Below are 23,747 nucleotides of genomic sequence, written 5' to 3'. Positions count from 1 at the left end.
AATAGGTAATTAAAACTACTAGAAATAACAAGGGAACCATTTCACTACGCAAGGAAAGTAGGGTGTGTGTTTTCAGCAGAAGGAGGTATGAGGAATTGAAATACATTTTGTTAAGGGGCAAGAGTGATTCTGTCCTAGAGCTGGTTGTTTCTGGATGGAAAAATAAGGGGCAAACTAATATGGATGCAGAGAGTTGCGGGAGTTTTGTAGAAAGGGAGCCCTGAAAAAGGAGTTTTGTGCATGGTCAGCCTGAGATGAGATTAAATTTAATTAAGTAAGTGGATTTTGTTATTAAAAGTAGGCTGGTGCAGGACTGGATTTGGTTCCTCTCTCAAGAGAAGAAAGTTTTCTTGGACAACTGCTTTTGATAACAGGTTGTATGCGTTTCTTTGCTGTTAAGTTATCTGTATTTGCTTTTGAAATCTTTTGCCACTTTGGTTAAGTGAATGAGTACTGTGTCACAGTGACCTATGATCCTATTTGACCAAGTGTTTAAGTGTTTTGAAAATTTTATCTGTTTTTAAAAATTGGAAACCTTTTTGATATTTTGACAATGTCCTAAATATCAAATTCTAACTGAAGTTCTTTTGACCTTTCAAAGAAACCCTGAGGCATCTCAGAGAGGAATGTTAAATTAATTAGGCATACTTGGTGTGTTGAATTACTTGAGAAGCATTGTCATCTAATTAGAGATAAATCTTCGGTTATTCTGTATGGGTAAATATCATTAATATAGATAATCCAAAATTTATATGGGATTCCTAAAATTCTGACATGTCTTGGCACAAAGTCATCAGTCATAATTCTAGTTACTATCTTAAAATATGTGTCACAGAAATATCCAAGTTTCTTGTCAATGGCATTGTAAGCAGATCTTTAACCATGCCATTGTAAGTCTTTTGTCATTTATAGACAATCATTGTTAGCTCTGATGCTTTTATGAAATGAAGATCTTCAAGAAGATTCATAAAAAGAACATTTTGACAAATAAGTTCCTGAAACTTTTAGATCATACCATTGAACTGGGTAAGAAGTTACAAAACTAGAGGAAAACCTGATCACTTCGTCCACATCAGCAAGAATTAGTTGACATGGGACTGAATGAACTGATAAACATGATTCATAATATTATGATTTTTTTCTGAAATATATTGGCTTTTAATCTTTGTTTTCCATAAAACCTTTCCTCTTATGCTAACTATGACCTACAACAGGTTGTTAAGGTATACCTTTTTTAACGAAGATGAAACATTTATCTTTTTCTCTCTACCTGATCCTTCCGGAATTTGGCTTCTCCAGCTGGCTCCCCTGTGGACTTGATAGCTTATTGCGAACAGATTACAACGTTACACTAATCATTGTTTTAATTTGTTCTCTCTTGTCATTTTCACATTATTTATGCCATGTGCCTGTCTCTGCTGTACTATGACTTAATTAACATTACTAGCTTTATTACTTATATCCTGTCTATTTTATAAGATTGTTGTCTCTTGCATTACCCAGTGTGTAACCAGGCCTCTGACAAAATTAATGATGCCTACACCTCTTGAGGCATTATTTATATATATATAAATATATATATATATATAAACTCTGCGTTGAGTAATTATAATAGTGCAACTCCTGATATGGGAAGAAATGACAAGGGAAAACACTTTCTAGATCGTAACAGACTAGTAAGACAGGTGATTCAGAGAATTTTAGATTATCGACAGGACCTGATCCAAAAGTTAGCACATTGAGTGGCCCATCAACAGAATCTTCGCCTCATCTGGGAAGGAGCCTTCCTAGCACCATGGGACAAAATTGGTCATGAAATGCCTCCCAAACTTTGTTCGAATTAATGACCAAGAGATGGTGCTGTTGACAAAGCATGTCACCTACCATTTCAGTAAACAAAGGATGTTGCAACCAGCAAGCCATCAGCTGCTGCAGCCACACTGTACACCCTGAGGGGATTCAGGATAAAGAAAAACAGGATACTGGTCCTAGATAGCTAAGGTGCATATCAAAGGAATGGTGTCAATGAGCCGACTCTTGCATCTTCCCATACATAGTAAAGTGCTAAATTCACTAATTTGAGATATCTAGTTTTTCTTTTTTAGCAGCAATCTTTTGATGTTTGACTACCTGGGGTTTTGTTTATTTTTTTTGCAAAACTCCTGTATATCCTGGCTCCTCTCTTACCTCTTCTGGAATAGTCCCTCAGAGCTATCTGAGAGGCTGCCTCCCAGGCTTAAGTCTTTAGAAATGCCCCCAATAAAACATAATTCTCAACTTTTAGGTTGTGCTTTTTTTTTTTTTCAGTCGACACTGGGAACTGTATTTGTGAATTTTTTGGTAAGGAGGCTAAATGTATGGAAGTGTTTCTTGAATATTTGAGAAATGAAGTAACTGCTTTTTATGTTGACTTAAATACACCACTTAAAGCTTTACAGTATGTAGACATATCCTTCAGAAAGACTCCAGAAAAAATTTGCATTTATGTGGGGAAAAATGGTGTCAGAGCCTTTTGTTCAGAAATATAACACTTCTAACCGTGTCACCTTTTTATAGGCCAATAACATTCAACACAGCCTTCCCACAAGCAGAGAAAAGGTTTTGCTCTTTCTGAATTCTCCTCAAAAGAGAACATTTTCTAGAAAAAGAATCCTCCCTAAGTGGTAAATCTGTCTGTGTAAGTCATATCAGATACTGGCACCTACTGGTGGAAATGTGACAGAGTCGCTATCATACAGAAACCGCTGAGTCATAGAAAAAGAAACAAAGATCTGGAAATTACAAACAGGAAGTCAGGGATACTCCTGGCAGGAAATCAATCACCAGAGATGAGAAAGACTGATAAGGTTCAAGGGTAGAGGGGGATTCTGGAGACAGGCAACAGCACACAGAAGAAAACTGTTAAAAGCTAAGTGATGACCATTACTGACAGACATGATGCAGTTGCAAAACCTCAGTACCCAACGTACCAGTGACACCATCTCACTTGCCAAAAATTTTCAACGTTATCACAAAAGCCAATAGAAAGAAAAAGAGCCAAATTGACTTTAAAATTGGTTTTAATCCCTACACTCACTCATCTAATACATATTTATTAAGTGCTACCTATATGCTAATCACTGTTCTAGGCCCCAGAGATACAGCAGTGAACTAATGAACAGCAAGGGCCCTGCTCTTGTGGAATATACATTATCTAAGGGGAGGGGGATGGGCAGCCAGTCACGAAGCAAGTATTTCATATGGTATGTGCTAGGGAGAAAATAAAGTAGAAAAGAAGTTAGGGGCCCTGTGTTATTTTATATAGGGCAGTCAGGAAAGGCCTCATGATAAAATAAGGTTCAAATACGGCATCAAGTTTTTAACACCCTCGGACTGGAAGCTGTGACTTCCTACTTCTTTCTTTAGGCCCTCCAATACATATTCACACATTAGGGTACTTATATCTATTTGATGTGTTTATGGAGCAGTGAGAGAAAGAACACGTGCTAGGCACCTACATCCACCAAGTACTGTAGATACTGGGTTATTGCGTTTAATCCTCACATCAACTTCCGAAGAACTACTGCCCTCTCTGGATAAACAGGGACACTGACATCCACAGAATATAAAGGAACAATCCAAGGTCATATAGTTGTTATGTGTCAGAGGCAGGAATTGAACCTGAGACTGTTGAGATTCAAAGATGTGTGAATAAACTGGGATGCCCTAGGAAACTACAAGAAAGTGCCCATCAGAGGAATCATAGCGATCTTGAATATTAAGTGATGTAAATAGACTTTTGATCTATATCTCTCTAAGGGCACTCACAACTTTTTACCTTGTATGTATTTTGTACTGTATGTCAATTCTCCCCAGAGGTAAGGTAAGCTTTTTGGGAATGAGATCTGGGTCTGAAACATCTTTGGTGTCTGGTAGTGTCTGATCCTTAGCAGGAATCTATTAAACACACATCTAAAAACTGGACTGAATGAAATCAACCTAAAAACTTTGAATTACATCACTAAATATTAAGTCTCTCTTCAGATAATGATGATGTTTTTCAAACTACATATTAGAAAAAAATCCACACAGTAACTAAGAACATCACTTGCTTCCACCAAGGAAATTAATAAAGAGCTAGGCCAGAAGCACTTAAAAAAGATCAGAACTGGGATGTGTACGTGAAATTCACAGTACTGACTAAGTGGGCTTCAGTGTTCTTTGAAGCAAAGTCTTGATTGATGCTGGTGATGGGTTTCGTTTTGTTTCTTGGAACACAGAGAACCCCACCTACTGCTAGGCATATGAGTTCTACGAAATCTGGGGAGATTAGAACTTTGGAGTTATGCCTCAGGTGTTCTTGAGAAGGTACACAGTGAGTTTTTTTTTATATTTTAAGTTTACCTTTTTTCCAGATTCTATAGTCATATTCACCTTTTGTAAACTACTGGACAAAGGGGCAAAGAAAATGCCATGTTTGAACCTGTAGTCATACTCTTCTGAGTAGAACCCCAAAAGTGTTTCTTTCCTTCTTGAAGACACTACTTTGGGGAGAGTTTGTAGCCAAGCAGTGGAAGAGTGTGAAGACTGGTGGGAGAAAACCAGGAACTGATGCTTCTGAAGTGAGAAGCAATGGATTCTGTAGAATGATGTTCAACAGTGTTTTTACGACCCCCAGGATCCATCCAGTAAAGCTGATCATGATTGTAAAGGACTTTAGTTCTTCTGGCATGAGGGAGAAGAAAGGGTTGAGGACATGAAAATGATGACTCTTCCAGAGGGAGCAGAGGGGGGCCTCTGCAACACAGGTGCAGGCCAGGAGGTAAGAATGAAGGGGTGAGGTCAATGGACCAAAAGCCCAATAGAGCTGATATCCAGTTTAAAATTTCCTTTCTGCACTAGACTCCCCTGATATTACCTCCAAGCCTTAAATGAGACAGTTTCCTGTGAGCAGGGTTTTGAGAAATAGGCCCCTGTTCACAGTGTGGGGATGGGATGGTTCAGAGAGAGGCAGTAGCATGGAGCCCTGGTTACTAGGCAGGAGAGATGACTGGGAGAAAAGCTGATATGTGTGATGAGCTAAGTGAGGGGACAAGAGACAACCAGGACAAACGTGTGATACTTGTAATAACACTCAGGGCTCCTTGAGCATACCGGGGAGGAAGCTGACTCCCAGCATCCCAAATTACCACGTTCCTGGCTTCTTAAAGGGAGAGACAATGCCATGCCTCCACCCATCTCTGAGGACTGAAGAATTTAGACACATTTGAATTACATCACAGAAGAGGTGCCTTTGTTTCCAAGGATGAAAAAATGTGTTGCAAGAAGACACATGATGTAAGAACAAATGTGTACAGATGGAAAATGCATTCAGTAGTCCCAGGTAAGGCACAGCACAAAGTGGAAAAAAATAATTTGTATTCAAACACTCCATAAAGTATATCCACACTTTCTCTAGGCTAATATTTACTATGTTATCACTTCAAACTCTCCCCTGTAAAATGGGTCATCAGCTGCTAAGTCCTTTATCTCAGAGGCTGTCCACCCAACATCACTTTAAGAGAAGGGAAGTGACAATGCCACAAACATCCCTAACATTCACCCTCCCTGTAATAACCCCATGTTGAACCTTCCCAGGAACTAATCCCCAAAGAGAAAGCCCATGCCAACATTTTTGCACATCCAATACTTCTGAACAATTTTGGAAATTTCATTTTTGGTGTCTGAGATGACTGATGAGGTGGTGGGGAAGAGGAAAGATTTGGCTAATGTGTTTTGAAGTGGATGTCTCAGCTATGAAACTCACAAAGCCACAAAAGGATTGTTGTCCCCCCAATGGATAAGAAATGAATAGCAACAGGAAACAAGCAACAGTCATAAAATAATAAATTAAAACAAATCCTAAACTGGTAGCACTTCATTGTCAGCATGACTCACTCCTCTTCCTTCCAACTTGTCATTATGTTAACAAAAGAAACAAAGTCACCCTGACCATGTAGGCTTCTTGGGTATCCATTTTTCCATCATCACTGTTCCTTCTCTTATTTACAAACATGTTTATTGAATTCAATGAGGTGGAGGCAGGCAGCTTTCCAACCGACATAAAAGCTAGTTACACTGTGCTTTGTCATAAGGGAGGAGAAAGAGCTAAGGAAACACTGTGGTATAGAAATAATAGCTAACATTTACTCAGTATTTACTAAATGCCAGGTAAGAGGTAAAGTAACACGCTCACGTTCTAAGCAATAAATGACAACAGCAGAATTCCAACCTCTACTTGCTGTGGATTCACATCCTGGCTCTGCCTTTACTTACAGACCAGATTTCATCCCAAAGACAGGGATGTTTCTGAAGTTCTGTATCTTGTGGCCTTAGAGGAGTATCATGCTTAAATTCCTCCCATTTAATTCTTCCACCAAGAGGATGCTCTGGGACTCTTAGTCTCACAGTGAGAAAAACAGAAGGTGTTTCTGGATTAGCAATCCTTTTCATCTGCTTAAACTTTCTAACTCAGGAAACTCTGGGGTTTACAGGTCATGTAATGGACACCAAGCGGGCATCAGGAAAGGCAGTGAGGTGGAGACGTTAACAGTGCAGACCTGGGAGCCAGAAAGTCCTGGTGTGAATCCTGCCTCCTCCACTTATATCACTTGTGAATTTAGGTTACTTGAACTTCTCCGTGCCTCAGTTTCCTCACCTCCAAACAGGGATATTAATGGCTGTTGTGAAGATTAAATGAGATAATCAGCCAAGCCCACAGGCGGAAGGCCTCACTCCTTTGGTACCCCATACACATAAAACATAAAGAGGTATTTGGGACAGAAGACCAGGGAGACAAAGACCTTTCCCCTCCATTACTGGAGAGAAGCAATACAGGAATCATGTGAGCCTTTTTTAAAAGAGAGTTCAGTCAGAAGTCGGAAATGCCAGTGCAGAAAGTTCTAGGGAAATGCAAGGAATTTTGTTACCCAAACTCTGCAGCTGTGTGCTGTGGGTTCCAGGCATCACATCCCCTCAACTGAGGACTGACTGCATCTGTATGGCACTAAGGTAGGGGCAGAGGATACACAGAATTACAAGCCAGTCCATTTGTACCCTCTAGAGGCTAACATTTTAGCTGTGAGTAGACATCTTGGAGGCAAGAAGGCTTAGACTAGAGGCCAAAAGTATAGATGTGTTAGAAGTTCAGAGGCAGGAGTGGTGGGCAAGGACTGAGCAAACCAGGAGAATTCTGGATTCACAGCTGAGCTTCACCTTGCTCTAACCGAGGCCAGGCCTTATACAGTAGATCACAGATGCACAGAGAGGGCCAGGGAGGTCCTCTAGGCAGGTCAAAAGATAGAGGCAAAGACAGGACTGTATCATCAGTGAGCGATTATACCAGTTGGCTGGGGGAGAAGATTCCATAGGGAGGGGAGCAGCGGGAGACCCAGTGAGTGCTGTACGTAGGGCCAGACTGTAGGGGTAGCTTTTTTCTGGCCTAAGCCTTGATTCAAGTCTGGTACCTTTGTGAACAGAAGTTTCAGACCTTGTCACAAATAGTTTTGGTAACACACAAGGAAATTTACTTCAAAAAATAACAATCAGTGCCCACCACAAACTCCTAGTTAGCTGAGTAGATCATTATTCCATACTTAGGTTCTCCAACAATACCCAAGGGATATTAAACTAAATGACTGAATGTACAAAGTTATGTGGGCCAAGTAGCATCTTGGCAAGACCACAATATATTTTGATCCCCAAAGGAAATGTCCTGGTTATGTCGCCATAGTTGGGAATTTTTATAGACTATATGCTCTTCTGAAGCATATATATATTCCAATGGCTTTACTCCTACTTTTATTGGTAATCAGTCAAGGATCCAGGTACTGGCTCTGCAGCTAACTTCTTCACTTTTCACCCAGATGTACTAAAATGTCCCCCTTAAAATACTGCACAAATGCACTATTTTTCAGTATTTGTACTGTTAGCAACAGCATGGTTTTGCCTATTAAATTAAAACACAAAAAGGTCACCAAAATGTTTCAGCAAATATTTAGTTGGAACAAGGTCTTCAGAGGAAAAAAAAGAGAACAAACAAAGGTTTCGTGTGGCCAATCTCACAAGTGGCACTCTACAAATAAATACACCTACACCAAAAGCCTTTCCATTTAGTGGAAATGTCTTCTATCAGTCAGTTAGTGCCTGGTGACCCAGACCACACACTTCAAAGGGCCATTCTAGCTTGTGGTAGGAGTGAGGCTGGAGGGCCAGGGTGAGCTTAAACGCCATCAGCCCAGCACTGTCACCCTCGAGGTATTTGTGATACTTAGGTCAAAGGAATTGGCATATGCATACAGGGTATGCAGAGAGACAGGGATGAATTTCTTCCTTTACATCTTCTCCACATGAGAGCACGAATACGCTTTTCTTTTCGGGGGGAGGGGGTGGTTAATGAGGTTTATTTATTTTTATAATTTTTTTAATGGAGGTACTGGGGATTGAACCCAGCACCTCATGCATGCTAAGCTCGTGCTCTACCACTGAGCTATGCCCTCCCCACTATGCTTTCCTATATGCCTTTGCTTGTGACTTTTCACTTACTACAGGGAAAGTGACTGAGGTCAAACTCCTTGTGTACAGTGTCCAATGTAATTAAAGTGTTATTTCACCTGCAATTATTCACATGCTGCTCCCTCTGCCAGATGCCAAAGTATGAAAAGGCAGAGAATGCGTTCAGTCAAAACGATCAGAACCAAACGGCTTTCTTGGAGCTAAGACTACCATAGCAAGTCCGGTGTAGAGCAATTAGAGGGTCCAGGGCTCTTCCTCTCAGGATTTCAAGTCCTGGGAGTGTCAAACCTTGACTGTCCCCATGCAGAGACCGCAGACAATCAGGGGATCAGGATGTGGAGTTCTTTTCTCTATACCTCTGTGGCAGATGCTGGAATGACTCATTCACGTTTATTCCAAATCCCTTCTAGCATGTATTCTTGCACTGCAGAAGCTAGAAAACTAAAAAAACACATTTTCCAGACTCCATTGCAGCTAAGGTTCCACGTGTGATTTAGATTCTACCAGTCAGATATGAGTCCACAGGAGGACTGGAATGAGGAAGTAAAACTGATGAGGGATAGCAGTGATTCTTGAAAGCAACAGGTTGGAGGCCTTTGGTTCCTCCGAAGAACACTGGTGAAGGCTCTTTCTATTCTCCAGCATCACAGGTGCTGAATGCTACAAGGCAGTAGAAGTTCCTGCTAGAAACGTTCTGGGTGTAGTTGGCTGTCCTTCTGGCCAACAGTAACATCTCAACCAGGTTCTCTGGCCCTCCTAGGGATTCTATCAACTACTGTATCAGTTATTTATTGCCACAATAATGCTGTATAACAATGCAAAAATTTTTAGTGACATACAAAAATAAGCATTTATTTAGCTCATGAATCTGCAGGGTTTAGATGGGCTGGACTGGGCTTGCTTATGTATCCTGTGGTCAGTTGCACTTCAGCTCACCCATATGTCTGGGGTCAACTGGTTAGATCCAATCTAGGATAGCTCTGAAACAACTGGAGTGACCCGGCTGTGCATCACATGTCTCTTGTCCTCCATGAGGCAAAACTTGACATGCCAAGGCCGAGGAGCAAAACCCAAAGTATAAATGTGCAAATGTTTCTTTCAAGCCTCTACATGCATCATACCTACTAACATTTCATTGGTCAGAATCAAGGGATACAGAAGCATCTCCTTTAGTGAGAAGAGCTACAAAGTCACACGTCCAAAAGGCATGGGTAGAGGTGGGGAGAACTGGGGCCAGAAACACCATACCACCTAATACCTTCAAATAAATTCTTCTGCTTAAACTCAGCAGAGAGGACTTGATGGTTTTCAACTAAGAAACAACCGATAGAGCCATAATGCTTTGATAATCAGGGGTTAAAACGCACAAATGGAGCAAAACTACATCAGAAAAAAAAATTCTTAGAAAAATGAATTGTTTTCCAAGCAAATACAATGATTAAGACTTCTACAACTGACCTAACTGCCTTTGGTCTGCTCCTGCCCTCCCCTTTCTTATTTCCTCTTTCATTATCCTGCTATCCCCCTCTCCTGACCCACTGCCTTAGAGTCTAAAGAAGCTAAATCATAGATATATGCTAAAATATGCATTGAAAATCTCTGGGAAAATACTAGTAACCGTTAACAGGAGATGCCTCTGAGAAAAATACAAGGATATGGGATGGAAAGTAGTCCCGGTTTTCACTGTGTGCTCTTTGATGGTTTAATTTTTTTTTACCATGTTCTTGAATTATTCTTTTGGTTAGAAATTAAACCAAAAATTTTTCACACCAGCCAGAATGGCCATCATTGAAAAGTCTACAAATGACAGATGCTGGAGAGGGTGTGGAGAAAAGGGGACCCTCCTACACTGCTGGTGGGAATGTAGACTGGTACAGCCACTATGGAAGACAGTATGGAGGTTCCTTAAAAAACTGAAAATAGATTTACCACATGATCCAGCAATCCCACTCCTGGGCATATATTCAGAGAAAAATAAAATACAAAAAGACATATGCACCCCAATGTTCATAGCAGCACTATTTACGATAGCCAAGACATGGAAACAACCCAAATGTCTATCAACAGATGACTGGATAAAGATGTGGTACATATGTACAATGGAATACTACTCAGCCATAAAAAATAAAATAATGCTATTTGCAGCAATATGGATGGACCTGAAGATTGTCATTCTAAGTGAAGTGAGCCAGAAAGAGAAAGAAAAATGCCATATGACATCATTTATATGAGGAATCTAAAAAATAACAATAATGACACAAATGAACTAATTATTATTTTGATTTCTTGAATATGTGTAAGCACATCTGACTGTCCTTTATGATTGGATTACCACATTCTGTTGTTTATTTTGTAGTTAGCTTTATTCCTTTGATAACTATGTAAGTGTAAAAAACTAAAGATCTAATCTGTTCTTAGAAACAATAAATATGTACATATATGAAAACTAAAAAAAGTGCAGTATACTGTTTATATGTATTTACATGCAATATGTGTATGTGCAGTCAAACTATAGTAATTCTACATAATAAAACTGGAAAAAAATTATAAAAAAAGAAAGAAATTAAACCAAAAATTTGACCAAAAAATGGAAAGACGGACAAATAGTGAGACAAAATCCATGTGTAACCATTGGTTTTATCCTTTTGGGGGCTTAGAAACCATTGGGCTAGCCCTAGTTAGGTACAAACATTCATGCTACTGGCCACAAATAAGATTGGGATTATTTGAGTAAAAATTCATTACCCTGAGTCCACACTGATCTAAATAAATGACTGAATAAGTAAATAAATGGGAGAGAAGAGAGAATTTTCCCATGCAGAAGAATTCTGAATAACTTATATAGATGCCTCACCCTCAAGGAGATGGAGCAGAACCCCCCGTTATCTTAAGCATGGGCTGCACATAGTGACTTCTTTTCTAGGAAGACAGTACAGTAAAAGGGGAAAAAAGTAACTTTACAGTGGAGAAACCTGACAAACGCTATCTCAGGCTGGCGATCAAGGTCAATATCAACAGTGGTACACCATGTTGACAGTATACACTCTTGATATGATGTGGTGAGAAAGTGCCCAACCTTTACAGCCTTCATCTCCAAAACACATAACCCCAGTCTATTCATGAGAAAGACATCAGACAAATCCCAGTTGAGGAACATCCAATTAAACACCTGATCAGTACTCCTCAAAACTGTTAAGACCATCATAATCAAGAGGTCGCAGAAACTGTCACAGTCCAGAGGAGACTAAGGAGACATAATGACTAAATGGAACATGGGATCCTGGATGGGATCCTGGATGGAATCCTCGAACAAGAAAAGGACACTATGCAAAAATTAAGGAAATCCAAATAAAGTACATCCTTTAGTTAATGACAACATATCAATACTGGTTCATTAACTGTAACAAATAGACCATACTGATATAAGACAGTAGTAATAGGAGAAACTGGGTCTAAGTGTATGGGAACTCTGTACTAGCTTTACAATTTTCCTGTAAAGCAAAACTGTCCCCCAAAATAATGTCTATTAAAAATCATTACAGATTCTGACAAAATTGTTAAAATATCAAATCAGTCAACGAATCAGTCAATTAGTAGGCATGGTGGGGGATACCAAAGACACTATCAAAGTATCCAATCAGGCTCAAACAGAAATTTTCAACCAGAGCCAGGTGTTTGTGAAGTTCAGCAAACAGACATTAAAAGGTCTATGGCTCAGTAATGAGCCTGTTTGAGAGGAGCGGAGGGATGAGTAAGGAACTCTCCTCGATCTGCATAATAATTGTACAGTACAGGCTCCACTATACACTTGCGCAGCCTTTTAATTAATGGGCAGTCAGAGAAATGTCTCTTTTTCCTTCTGTTTTAAGACTGAGTTGTCACTGAGAATAAGTGTGTTTCCTGGCGAGTCAGGATGGGTGTGGGTGTCCTGCTCACTACAACTCACCAGAGTGGAAAGGCCTGGAAGGAGAAGAGACTCAGGGAGCCAAAGCCCACCCTTCACTGTTGTGGGGGAGTCACTACAGAGGGATGCGAAGGTGGGCAATCCTTAGTGGGGAAAACAGAGTGGAGAAGGGAGACGGATGAATCCCAAGCTAAGACCAACTCCTCTGAGGAAGAGGCAGGACTTTCTAAAGGAAGTATGGAGACCCGTCTGCAGGGCATTGAAGAGTAAGGTCCTCTCAAAAAGAAGGTCTGTAAGATTCCAACGGGACTTGGGATGCACTTGTGGGCTGGAGCATGAAGGGCTGGAGTTAAGTGCTTTTCTTGCGGACAGTGGTTTAGATAATATTGGGTATTCAATTTAAATTATTCCTTCATCGGTGGTAATTTCCTTTATTTTGCTTACAGCAAATCTCTCATCCTGCGGTCTATGGTCCCCCAAGGGTATATGGATAGAATTTAGAGGGTTCGTGAACTTGGATGGGAAAAAAATTACATCCTTATGTTCACTAATCTCTATGTAAAATTTAGTATTTCCTTCAAATATGGGTGTCAGCAACAAACCACAATAGGAATGAACACCTGTGACTTTGTCACCAATAGAAATCACAGATCTTTTGCATGTCACCTTACAGTTAAGTTACTGCAGATACTGTGAAATATCCTTTATGCTCATTACTCCTTTAAAATTTGGGCAGTCGTTAGACCCACCACTAGATCTTGTTGTCTGGTAAGTTAATAAATAAGTACATATGTTATTATATCACAATCTTTTTTAATATTCTGATAAGTATATTTTAATAGTTTGTTTCCTTTGTAATCCAATGTGTTTGATTTTATGAATTTAAATCAATATTCTGATAAGGAGGCCACTGGCTTCATCAAAAGCTCCATGGCACAAAAATATTCTAAAAGTTATAAACCCTGGCCTCAAGTTTAAAATCTGGTACAACCTTACAGCTTTGTATGGTACCACTGCCAAAGAAAGCAAGGAGTAGGTCTGAAACTATAGAGAGAAATGTCACATTAAGAGCGTCACCACTCCTCACCATTATACTACCTCCCAACACACACACACACCCCTCACAGAAACAAAGGAGATTGTAGCCCATGAGTGCACTGCTGAGAGCAGCAGTAAAATGAAAGCTGGGTGCCGTACAGCAGAGAACAGTGAAGAGCCTCAGGACACGTAGGAACCAGAGGCAAGTGGACTCAGGAGCAAAGGACACAACAAACTGTTCTCTTCTAAATATAATAGAGGACGTAACCCCCAAGGGCCATAAGGAAGAGGAATCTTGTGCCCTGTCGTTCTAATTATACAATATACTTGGGAACACAAAGGGAAAAAATACATCACATGATGAAGAATATTGAGTCTGAGAGCCATTAGCTCAGAGTGAGGACTGGAGTAGACTTTCACCAAGGCCATGCTTTGTGAGCACAGCATCTTTGTTGGCGGTAGTTTCGTTTTCCAAAAATTATTAAACGATATCTGTATATATACAAAATAATCAACATCACTTTTACATAAAGTATAAGGCATGATAACAGAGCCTCAGTGAACTGTCAACACCCAGAACATCACTAATGCCAGTGCCTCCACTGCATGTTCCTACCTTAGCCCATCCCTGTCTCCCCATCAGAGGAAAGCACTAGCTTAGAATATGGGATTTACCTTCCTTTATAGTCTATCATGTTTGTATGATTCCTTCCAAGGTACAGTTTAATACTGTTTTTGCACTTTATAAAAATTATGCCCAACTGTATGAAGTCTTTGGTAACTTAGTTTTTCATTCAACGTTTTGTTTCTAATATGCATCTATGTTCTCGCATGTAACAGTGGTCCATTCACTTTTATTCTATGGTGAAATTATATCAAAATTCTAAACTCGTCTCTTTTCCCATCAGTGAACAATTAGGTTATTCTAGTACTTCCATATTATAAACCACGTTGCTAAGGACATTCCAAAGGAGAGGCCCTGGTTGACATACAGAAGAATTTCTCTGGGGGTTATACCTAAAAATAAAACTGCTGGGTCATAGAGTATATGTGTGTTCAACCTCACAAGATAGTGCCAACTTTTATTTTCCAAAATGATTCTCCCAAATTTGCACTCCCATCAACAAGGTATGTCAATTCCTACTGATTCGTGTACACACCAATACTTGATGCTATCAGATTTCATAATGTATTCTCATCTTTGTACACTAAAGATAGTACACTGCTTCGTCATATAAGGGGCATAAAAGTGTCAGCAAGTGCCAAAGTTTTTTCAGTACAGCTTAATTCAAGGTTATATAATGCCTTAACCTGAGCTCTCTCTGAAACAGAGAGCCTGAGGCCAGGGTTTGCGTTCAAATAATTTATTTGGAGAATTGATTTCAGAAAATAGAATTTGGGAATTTGGGAAAGGGAACCAGAAAAGAGACAAAATCAATACAGAAGTATATTTTTGAGTTGGCCACAACTGTAGGCAATTGATCTTGCTTAGATCCCCTGAGAACCTCTTAGAGGCAAATACTAAAATGCAGTTCCGAATTATCTGTTCAAGGATGGGAGAAGGGAGCATTTATCTTTGGCTCCCAACCCACATTAGTCAAGGATTGACTCTTGGGCCTTTAACATCCTCACATTCCATAATACACAAGTGGGTGCTAGGCAGTTCCAACAGGCCTCTGTGTTGAAATATCAAAGAAGTCCTGGGGTGGAAGGTGAAATAGTCACTGTGAGGCTAAGGCAAGGTCCTATCTGGTTACACCTCATGAAACTGGTTACTGGATCAATGACTTGACTAAAAGATGGGCAGAACGGATGTACAGCAGGACACAAGATGTGCCCAATACATACAGTAAGTGGCTGAGGTAGAACGTGAAGACTTGTGTCTATCACAGCTCAAATATTAGGGATTTGGCACATAGCTTGTAAACACTCTCCACTGCCTCCCCAATAGCCATCACTGCCTTTCTTCTCTGCTAAGAGAACATTAAAACATTAATATGTCCGGAAAGCAGTGGCTGCATGGGACCATCACAAGCCCAGATTCCTTCTTCCACTTTTCTGTTCTAACAACCTCAGTGCTAACGTACATCCAAGAGATCACTCCATGGCCCAAGATGGCTCTCACTATCATGCCCGCATCCAGGCTAGCAGCTAGAGGAACGGGAAGAAGAAAAGGGCCCTCCTTCCAGACAAGCCAACTCTCTTTAGGCAGGCTTCCTAGAAATCCCACACAACACAATTCCAGCTCACTGGCACAATTCAGTCACAGGATCAAACCGTGGTACAAGAGATGCTGGGTAACAGAGGCTGTTCGGTGGAGGCATCGCCACCAGGAATAAAACTGGATTCTGTCACTAAGGGAGAAGGTGAGAAAGGATACTGGGTGGCAACCAGGGGGCTCTGCCAAAGCAGCCATTTGATTTGGGGCAAGTTTTTCCATCTGTACTTCAGTCTTCCTATTTGTAAAATGGAAATAAAAGTACTACCTCACAAAGTTGTTGAGGACTAAATGAGATCATGGAAACAGAACTGCACAGTTCCTGGTGTGCAGAAAATGATTAATAAACGCTCGCTGGTATTAATTCACTTTGGTGAATCATCAGCATCAGGCCTGGCAGTGAACAGCACGAGCTCGGATAACTGATCTTATCAGTGTCTCTGCATTTATCAGGCTTCAAGGTGCTGGATGCTGACTCACTTCCCAACACTCATAAGTGTTTAAAGCCAGAGTGGCGGCTTAGTAATTTACAATGAGAAATAGAACTTTCAGGCAGACCAGACAGCCTGGCCAGGTTATTCTCTCCCTGAAGGCAATGAACATGGAGAATCATAAGGCTGATTGCTGACCATGAGATCAGGAGAAACAGAATTCGTTCTGCAATTCAAACGTTTAATGGCATTAGGCTTTGACAGTCAACTGCATCCATCCCCACAACTGAGCTGATCTAACCTAGCGGGTCAGATGATCAGGCTGGAAACATCACAGGTAACCTCTTCCCCGGGACAGTGCTGGGAGTTTTTACCAATTGCTGGCAAAACTCGCCAGGGATGTGGAAAATGTGTGAAAACGTGGAGGGTAAACTCAAAACACTTATGGCATCAGCAAATTCATTCTGAATAGAGGCCCGGTTCACCTGGTGTAACTTTGGAAATGTCATAAGTAAGGGAAATGCTTTAGCAAGCCCCATTCTTTAGAGAACAGCCCCAGAGTAAATGGGGCAGCAAGCAATCTGCTTTTATCTTCGTTTAAAAGATTCCTTGGATTACAAATTGAATGCATTTTTAAGTTTAAAATAGAAATATTTTACTTGCTTCATATAGAGAGATAAGAGAACACTAATAATAATTAAAAACATAAAATGCTTTAAGTTGAGCAAATAGAAAAATATGTATATAGACCTATGTGTATTAAAATTTCACTTGTAAACAATAAAGTAAAATAAAATCTCACTTGTAACTTAATGTACAAAGATAATTCTTTATCTTACAGGCTGAACATACACCTTCTCTTGATACAGTTTTTCTCTAAACAGGGTACAATAAAAAGTAGAAGAGCGATGTCATATAAAGGAAAGAGTGTTAAGCTTTGGCATCAAAGTTATTTTTGAGTCTTGGCTTCACCTCTTATAAGTAATGTGATCTGAACAAGTAATTTAATGTCTCTGAATTTTTCCTCCCTGTAACTGATTGCAAACCCAGCCCCTATTCTTGACCCCTCCCTACACCATGCCTTTTGTCATATCACTTCGTAGGGCCCTCCCACTCTGATTCTGAGCATGACCCTGTGGACTGCTTTGGCCAACAGAATAAGGTGGAAGTGACGATTTGCCAATTATGAGTCTAGGCCTCAAGAGGCCTGTGGATTTCCACGTGTTCTTTCTTGTACCTCCGCTGCTGCCTTGAGGACATGAGTGGGTAGCCTGCCGGAGGATGGGAAACGTGAAACAGAGCCCAGGCACATCAGTTACTCTGAACAAGGTTAGCCTAGATCAGCCAGTATCCAGGTAAGCCCAAGACATGGGAATAATTCCAGCCAAGATCAGCAAAACAGTCTAGCTAGCACCCAGGTGACCTAGACACATGAGCAATATATGCTTACTGTCATGTTCTACTGAGATTTTTGTGATTGCTTGTTATGCAACATTATTATGGCAGTAGATAACTGACACACATATATCTGATATATTACAGGGTATAAAGGTTAAGTGAGATACTATAGGTACAGTGACCAGCACACCAAAAAATATATATATGTGTTTATATATACATATATATAGCCATTTTTTTGAGAGGTTTCTACTTTATAAAATACAATCATACTCTTGAAATTACACCCAGGTCACTAGTGTAAATTCTGGATTTTTTTAAACCATTTAGTCTCACATATACATACAGTCCCTTGTATTACAAACGCAGGTGAATAACATTCACAGAACTTGAATTTTACTAATTTAACTCTCAAAGAGCAGGCAAATTGTTCTTCCAACCTCCAATTATTTCGGAGAGGGGGATATTGTTTGATGTAGCTCACTATTGGTCTCACTAATAAAACTATGATTAAATTAGAATTTAAAATTAATGTGCTGGAGAAATTCGCAGTGCCCTGCGAGACTGTACAATCTCTAGAATAGTTAATCCTTCCCCAAAAATCCCACGTGAGAAGCAAGCCGTCTCAGAAAATCATCTTTGAGCTGCTGTAAGGGCGAGCTGCAATTCAGCTCTGTGATTAGAGAAGAAACAGAGATAAATGGGCTGATGTAGAGCCTCCATACTCATTCACCTACATTTGCATAAGAGATTAAAAGAGACCTCAATGTAGCATTTTCTCCCATTTCTTCATCCTTTATTTTATGAGCAGAAAATGTAATTAGGCTTGGCAAAACAAAAGGTGCAACGCTAGCAGTGATGAGGTTAGCAAATATCACAGATAAACTTCACCAACAATGATGTCTGTAATGAACTAGACTCACGCAATACCATGGAATCTCAAAAAGCCAGAGACAGGTGGTTTGCAAAGTATCAGCCCTAGACCAGCAGCTCATCACTTGGGAACTTGTTAGAAATGCAAATTCTTGGGCTCCACCCCAAACCTACAGAATCAGAAATTCTGAGGCCAGGACCTAGCAATCTGTTTTTAACACGCTCTCCAGGCGATTCTAATGCCTGCTAGACCTTCATAACTAGCGCTCTAGACAGAACCACACTACCTCAAGTGTTATCTACCGACCGGCCGCACTGGCATCTCCTGGAGTTTGCTAGACATCTGCGGCATCTCGGGCCCCACACAGATTTACACAATTGGATTCTGAATTACAATAAGATCTTCAGGTGACTTGAATATACAATAAAGCTTGAGAAGCGCTACAATTGTACTTCTCCAACGGCTCCAGTTATGGGCTGAATTGTGCCCCGCTCCCCAATTCACATGTTGAAGTCCTAACCCCTATACCTCTGAATTTGACTGTATGTGGAGATAGAGCCTTAAAAGTAATTATGGCAAAATTAGGTCATAGGTGTGGGCCATAATCTAAAATGACCTGTGTCCTTATAAGTGATTAGAACGGAGAGAGACATGCAGAGAAAAGATGTGGAAACAGTGCGAAGGCAGCCATGTACAAGCCAAGGAAAGAGACCTCAAAAGACACCAACTCTGCCAACATCTTGGTCTTGAACATCTATTCCCCAGAACTGTGAGAAAATAAATTCATTTTTTAACTCACCAAGTCTGTGGTACTCTGTTATGTTAGCCCAGGCAAACTAAAACAGTTCCCGAAGTCAGGTGCATACTGGAATCATCTGGGGGATTTTAAAAATCCTGATGCCTGGGTCCCCTTCCCAGAGGTTCCAATTAAGTCTGAGGATCTGCCCACAAATCTGGATTTTATTAGTTTTTTTAACTGAAGTATAGAAATCTGGATTTTAAAAAGCTCTGGGTGATTTTTAAAGTGCAACACAGTTTGAAAACCACGGAGAGTCTACTTCATTCTTTTGACTGGTGAGAAATCTAAGGCACAGGGGCTCGCAATTGTTCAACCTCAATCCCTTGGTACTTGCTTAGCTGAGCACTCATCATCAGGTCCTCAAACCTGGTCCTTCTGTAAATATACCAGGATTCCTACACGGAAAGAGTCAAGAATCCAAGCTGGCAGTAATGTATGTTCTCTTCTTTTCATGCATCAACTTAAATTTTTTGTGTGTGTGCTAGGGATCGTCTTAAGTTTGGTTTTTTTTTTTTTCGGGTAGTACATCTTCCACAGCAGAGGAACAGAGAAGGCTCCCAAAGAAAATCTATCCACCTAAACTGTCAGTATCCACTCCCTCTTTATGGTCTTCTTGTTCTTCGTGTTCCTCCAGGAGCTCTCCAGGCTCCTAGGATCCAAATTAAAGACTCTTAAGTTTGTGTAAACTAGCCTTTTGGGGCACAGGTGCCAAGTCACTAATTAGCTTTTTATTGGTAAATCCTTTCCATTTGTCCTTGTGAAGTTGTGAAGCTCCCAAACTCAATAGTTTACTCACAGCACAACTATTTACTGTTTACTCTGTTTCAGGAACTGGAGGCTCTGACCCATACTTCATATAATGGAAACCATACAAGCTGTATATACATTTTTTTCTTTATATAGAAATAGTTTTTAGAGACCGCAGATAGCAAAAATATCACACACTCTACAAAAGTGATTATTTAGCACCCTTAAAATACCATACCCTAGGGAGAAAATAATCCCCGTTCTTAATGTGCTTTTGCTACATTGATTAATATTTAATGTTTTAGTGAGACTAATCATTAATATAATCACTGGTTAAAACAGGGCCATTTCCATGATAGCTTAAGACTTGCTGGTTAGCTCCCGAAAGCCACCTCCAATGCCCCTCTCCCTGGCCCCCTTTCCACTATAGAAGCTAAAAAGCCCAATACTCACTTTCCTGGCCTCTCATACCACTAAGGACTGTTATGTGGCCCAGCTCTGGCCAATGAGATACAAGGGAGATTCTGTTGGGGAACTTTGGGGAAAGCTATTTCTTCTCTAATAAGAGAAAGTTTCATGAGGGAAATTATTCTATTCCTTCCTACTCTCTGTTTCCTGCCTTTGAACATGGGATAAGGACATAACATCTGGAGCTGTTAGAGCCATCTTGAAGCCATGAGGGTAAAAGCATCGACCCAGAATCCTAACATTGCCGGGCCACTGAACTGACTCCAGTGATCATCTGCTGTCAGCCATCTTTAATTTGTTAAAGCCACTTTTAGTTGGCTTTTCTGTCACTTGCAGCAAAGAAGTGTGACAGTTAATATATAGATGTTTTCCATATATGTCAAACTCGCATTCCTTTCGAATACAGTGTTGTCTGAGGATCCACACTTTGAGAATCACTGAATTAGAAAGATTATCTTCTAGGAGTGAAAAAGAAAAAAAACATGCCCAAGTGTGGTGTTCAAGGAACGGTAAGCCTGATCTGAACCACCAAATTCATTTATTTACTCATTCAACCGACCCCTACCTAACTGAATAGGCTCCAAGAATACAAATTGCCCCACCTTCCAAGAAATTTTTCTGTCTTGAGAGAGACTGGCATGCAAACCAAGAGTCACAAGATGCCCAGGAGAAGAGTTATGTTATCAAAAAGGTGGGAAACCTAACTCAGTTTAGAGGGGGCTCCCTGGGAAGAGCTTTTTAACTGTAAAAAGTTATCTCTGTGATCTGACTAAACACCTAAGGTTTTAATAATTTTCTTCCAAGGCAGCTGGGGGTTCTCTTCTACAATCACAGATTATAAACCAAATGACAATTCAGGAAAGAGCAATTTATGATCATTGGCCCAATCAACTGCTAAAAAAAAAACTGCTCCCACCATCCTTCTCTTTCCTACAAAGCAGGATTAAAGACATGGTTGGGGTGGGGGGAGGGGAGTACTACTTTCCTCCCAATCAGCAGGGATGTTCGTCTAAAACAGAAAAATCCTGTGCTGTGAATTAAGACCACCTGTTAACATTGCATCAATCCAAACCGTATTGATAAAGCAATTAGTCGTCACCATGAGCCACACATGTACGCATTCCAGGAGGTTCTTTCCTATGCTACTTTTAAGCAAAAAAAGGACAACAATAATTAGTACCTATTCAATATTCACAGAAACACTTGCACTTAATGGGAGAGAAAGGGGGGAGCCCCCTCCCCGCGTTGATTTTTCTAAAAGCAGTTAGTGGAAGCACCCCTGCCCACACACACACCCTGGTAAAGGAAAAGGAAAACTAACATGTAGCTTTGCATTGTTAAACCCTTATAAGAAACAGTCCTCATTGATTTTCTTTCAAGGGAAATAACAGGTTTTGAAGCATCTTTGAAAATTGAGAAAATAAGACCAGCAGTAGCCTCCTAAAATTTTCCTGGAATACAATATATCAAAAAATATATATTCCATAGAGTCCTTCGGTGAATTATTTCAACATTATCGTGGCAGTCACATTAATTGTGCCTCCGGAACATTTTGATTCAGTCAATGGTGACGAGACTGATATGCAGCAACTGCAGTTACCTTACAGCTCTGCCACGTCCTGGGCTGGGGAGGGCTGTTCCAAGATCCCAACTCGGGCTACAGTAAAACATCTGCCACCTCGCCGAGAATGGGAAACCGCCCGGGCAAAGGGATTCCATCCAGCTCAGCCTTCTAGCTTTGCTGCCCCACTTCAACCCCCCTCCCCCCCCCAACCCTCCTCGCTTCGCGACCTCTGAGAATCACCCAGGAAGAAAGTGGGGGAGGAGGAAAACACACGAAACAAATCTAACATTGCTAGCCCCGTACAACGCCGCATCCGGACAGTTGCAGACACAGGGGAAATTAAGAATATGGCCCCAGAGTTTGGCTTTTTGGGGTCTGAACATGGATTTGAAATTCTCTGTTGCGTTTTATAAATCTAACTTTCTCTCTCCAATGGAGATAACCAAAAGGTGGAAGCAAAGGCAGACCGAGACACAGACTGGGAGACCCCCTCCCCTTCCCCCGAGTCACCCAAGCATCAAAAGACGAGAAACTTACCTGGCCCTCGCCTAGACGGAAAGGCGGCTGGTCGAGCCCCAGGAAGGCGCCGGTGTTCTGGCGCGGGTCGTTGAAGCCGGAGATGAAAGCAGACCCCAGGCGGGAGGCGAAGTCCCGCTCCGAACCCGGGGGAGCCAGCCGAGTGACTCACGCGCTCCGCGCCCGCCTCTCGCGCCGCGCGCCCCTTGCGCCGCCCGCCCCCGGCAGGTACCGGGCCGGAGCGCTGGAGGGCGTCTCCAGCCGCCCCTAAGCACAGCGCCCTCTGCCCCACACCCCCAGACGGCGGCGCCAGAGCCCACCCAGCCCGCGCCGCGCCAGGCACGGCCCGCCCCTCGAGACAACCGTCCGCAGCCGCAGGACGAGTGCCTCCGTCGCGGGTCTCCCCTCTCCTCGCCGCCCCGGACCCGCTGCCCCCGGGGCGCCCCTCTGAGCTCAGTGCACCTTCCACGTGCCATCCGGACGCGGCACTGCTAAGGCCCTCCCTCAGGCTGTCCCAGCCGGCGCCGCGCACCACCGGCCCTGCACAGCCCCCCTGCCCTGCCGCCCTCGGTCTCCCCCTTGCGGTGGCGCCGGAACCCACTCAGCCCAGAGACGGGCGCAGCTGGGGCCTGAAGATCCCAGGTGTATCCTTTTCCATAGGTCTTTCCCCTCTCCTTGGGCCCTTATCTTGCAGGGACTCGTTGCCCCTAGGGCTACCCCTTTGACACACTTTCCGCCTGCCAGCTGGGTTTGGCAAGACCCAGACTCTCCCAGAGTTGGTGTCTATGCCCAGGGTCCCCCTGCCCACCACAGCCAATGCACAAATTACTCCCATATGCCTGGAATCCCCTTCCTCACAGAGGTGGCTATGACCCTCTTCCCTCTCGGATGCTCCAGGGTCTTGAAACACTGCAGTGGGGATGATGGGATGCTGGTGCCAGGCGGCACCCTCCTATCCTGACTCGGGGTGCGAAGAGCAGCCGAGGCCCTACCCAAGCTTTGCTGGGACAATCAAGGTGCCACAGAGTGCCAGGACTTGTAGAAGTAGTATCTCCAGCAAATACAGATTGGGAATGCTGCCTTGGGGCCTGACATTGTTCTGGTAGAGGTAATCTTGTTCTGCTGCGGAGAGAAGGGTGATGAGACCACAGTCCTGACTCCATCATATCAAAACTGGGAGGAAGAGCCTGTAGAATAAGAATCCCATTAGCCTTGGCAAGCATGAGGGATTCTAGAATTCAGAAAGCGACAAGAATGG

General features: G+C 41.8%; 1 protein-coding gene across 1 annotated transcript in view; it reads right to left on the bottom strand.

Moving 5' to 3' along the window:
- Positions 1 to 22,779, bottom strand: part of SYTL5 (synaptotagmin like 5) — a 215,396-nt gene extending 192,617 nt beyond the window's left edge. The window contains exon 1 of the mRNA XM_072956676.1: positions 22,511 to 22,779. The gene's annotated coding sequence lies outside the window, so the exon portion shown is untranslated. The remainder of the gene's footprint in view (positions 1 to 22,510) is intronic.
- Positions 22,780 to 23,747: the final 968 nt, after the last annotated feature.

The sequence above is a fragment of the Vicugna pacos genome, chromosome X (genome assembly GCF_048564905.1).
Source record: "Vicugna pacos chromosome X, VicPac4, whole genome shotgun sequence".
In the NCBI taxonomy this organism is placed as follows: domain Eukaryota; kingdom Metazoa; phylum Chordata; class Mammalia; order Artiodactyla; family Camelidae; genus Vicugna; species Vicugna pacos.
The sequence above is the reverse complement of the archived record's forward strand: the minus strand, read 5'-3'. Positions and strand labels throughout refer to the sequence as shown.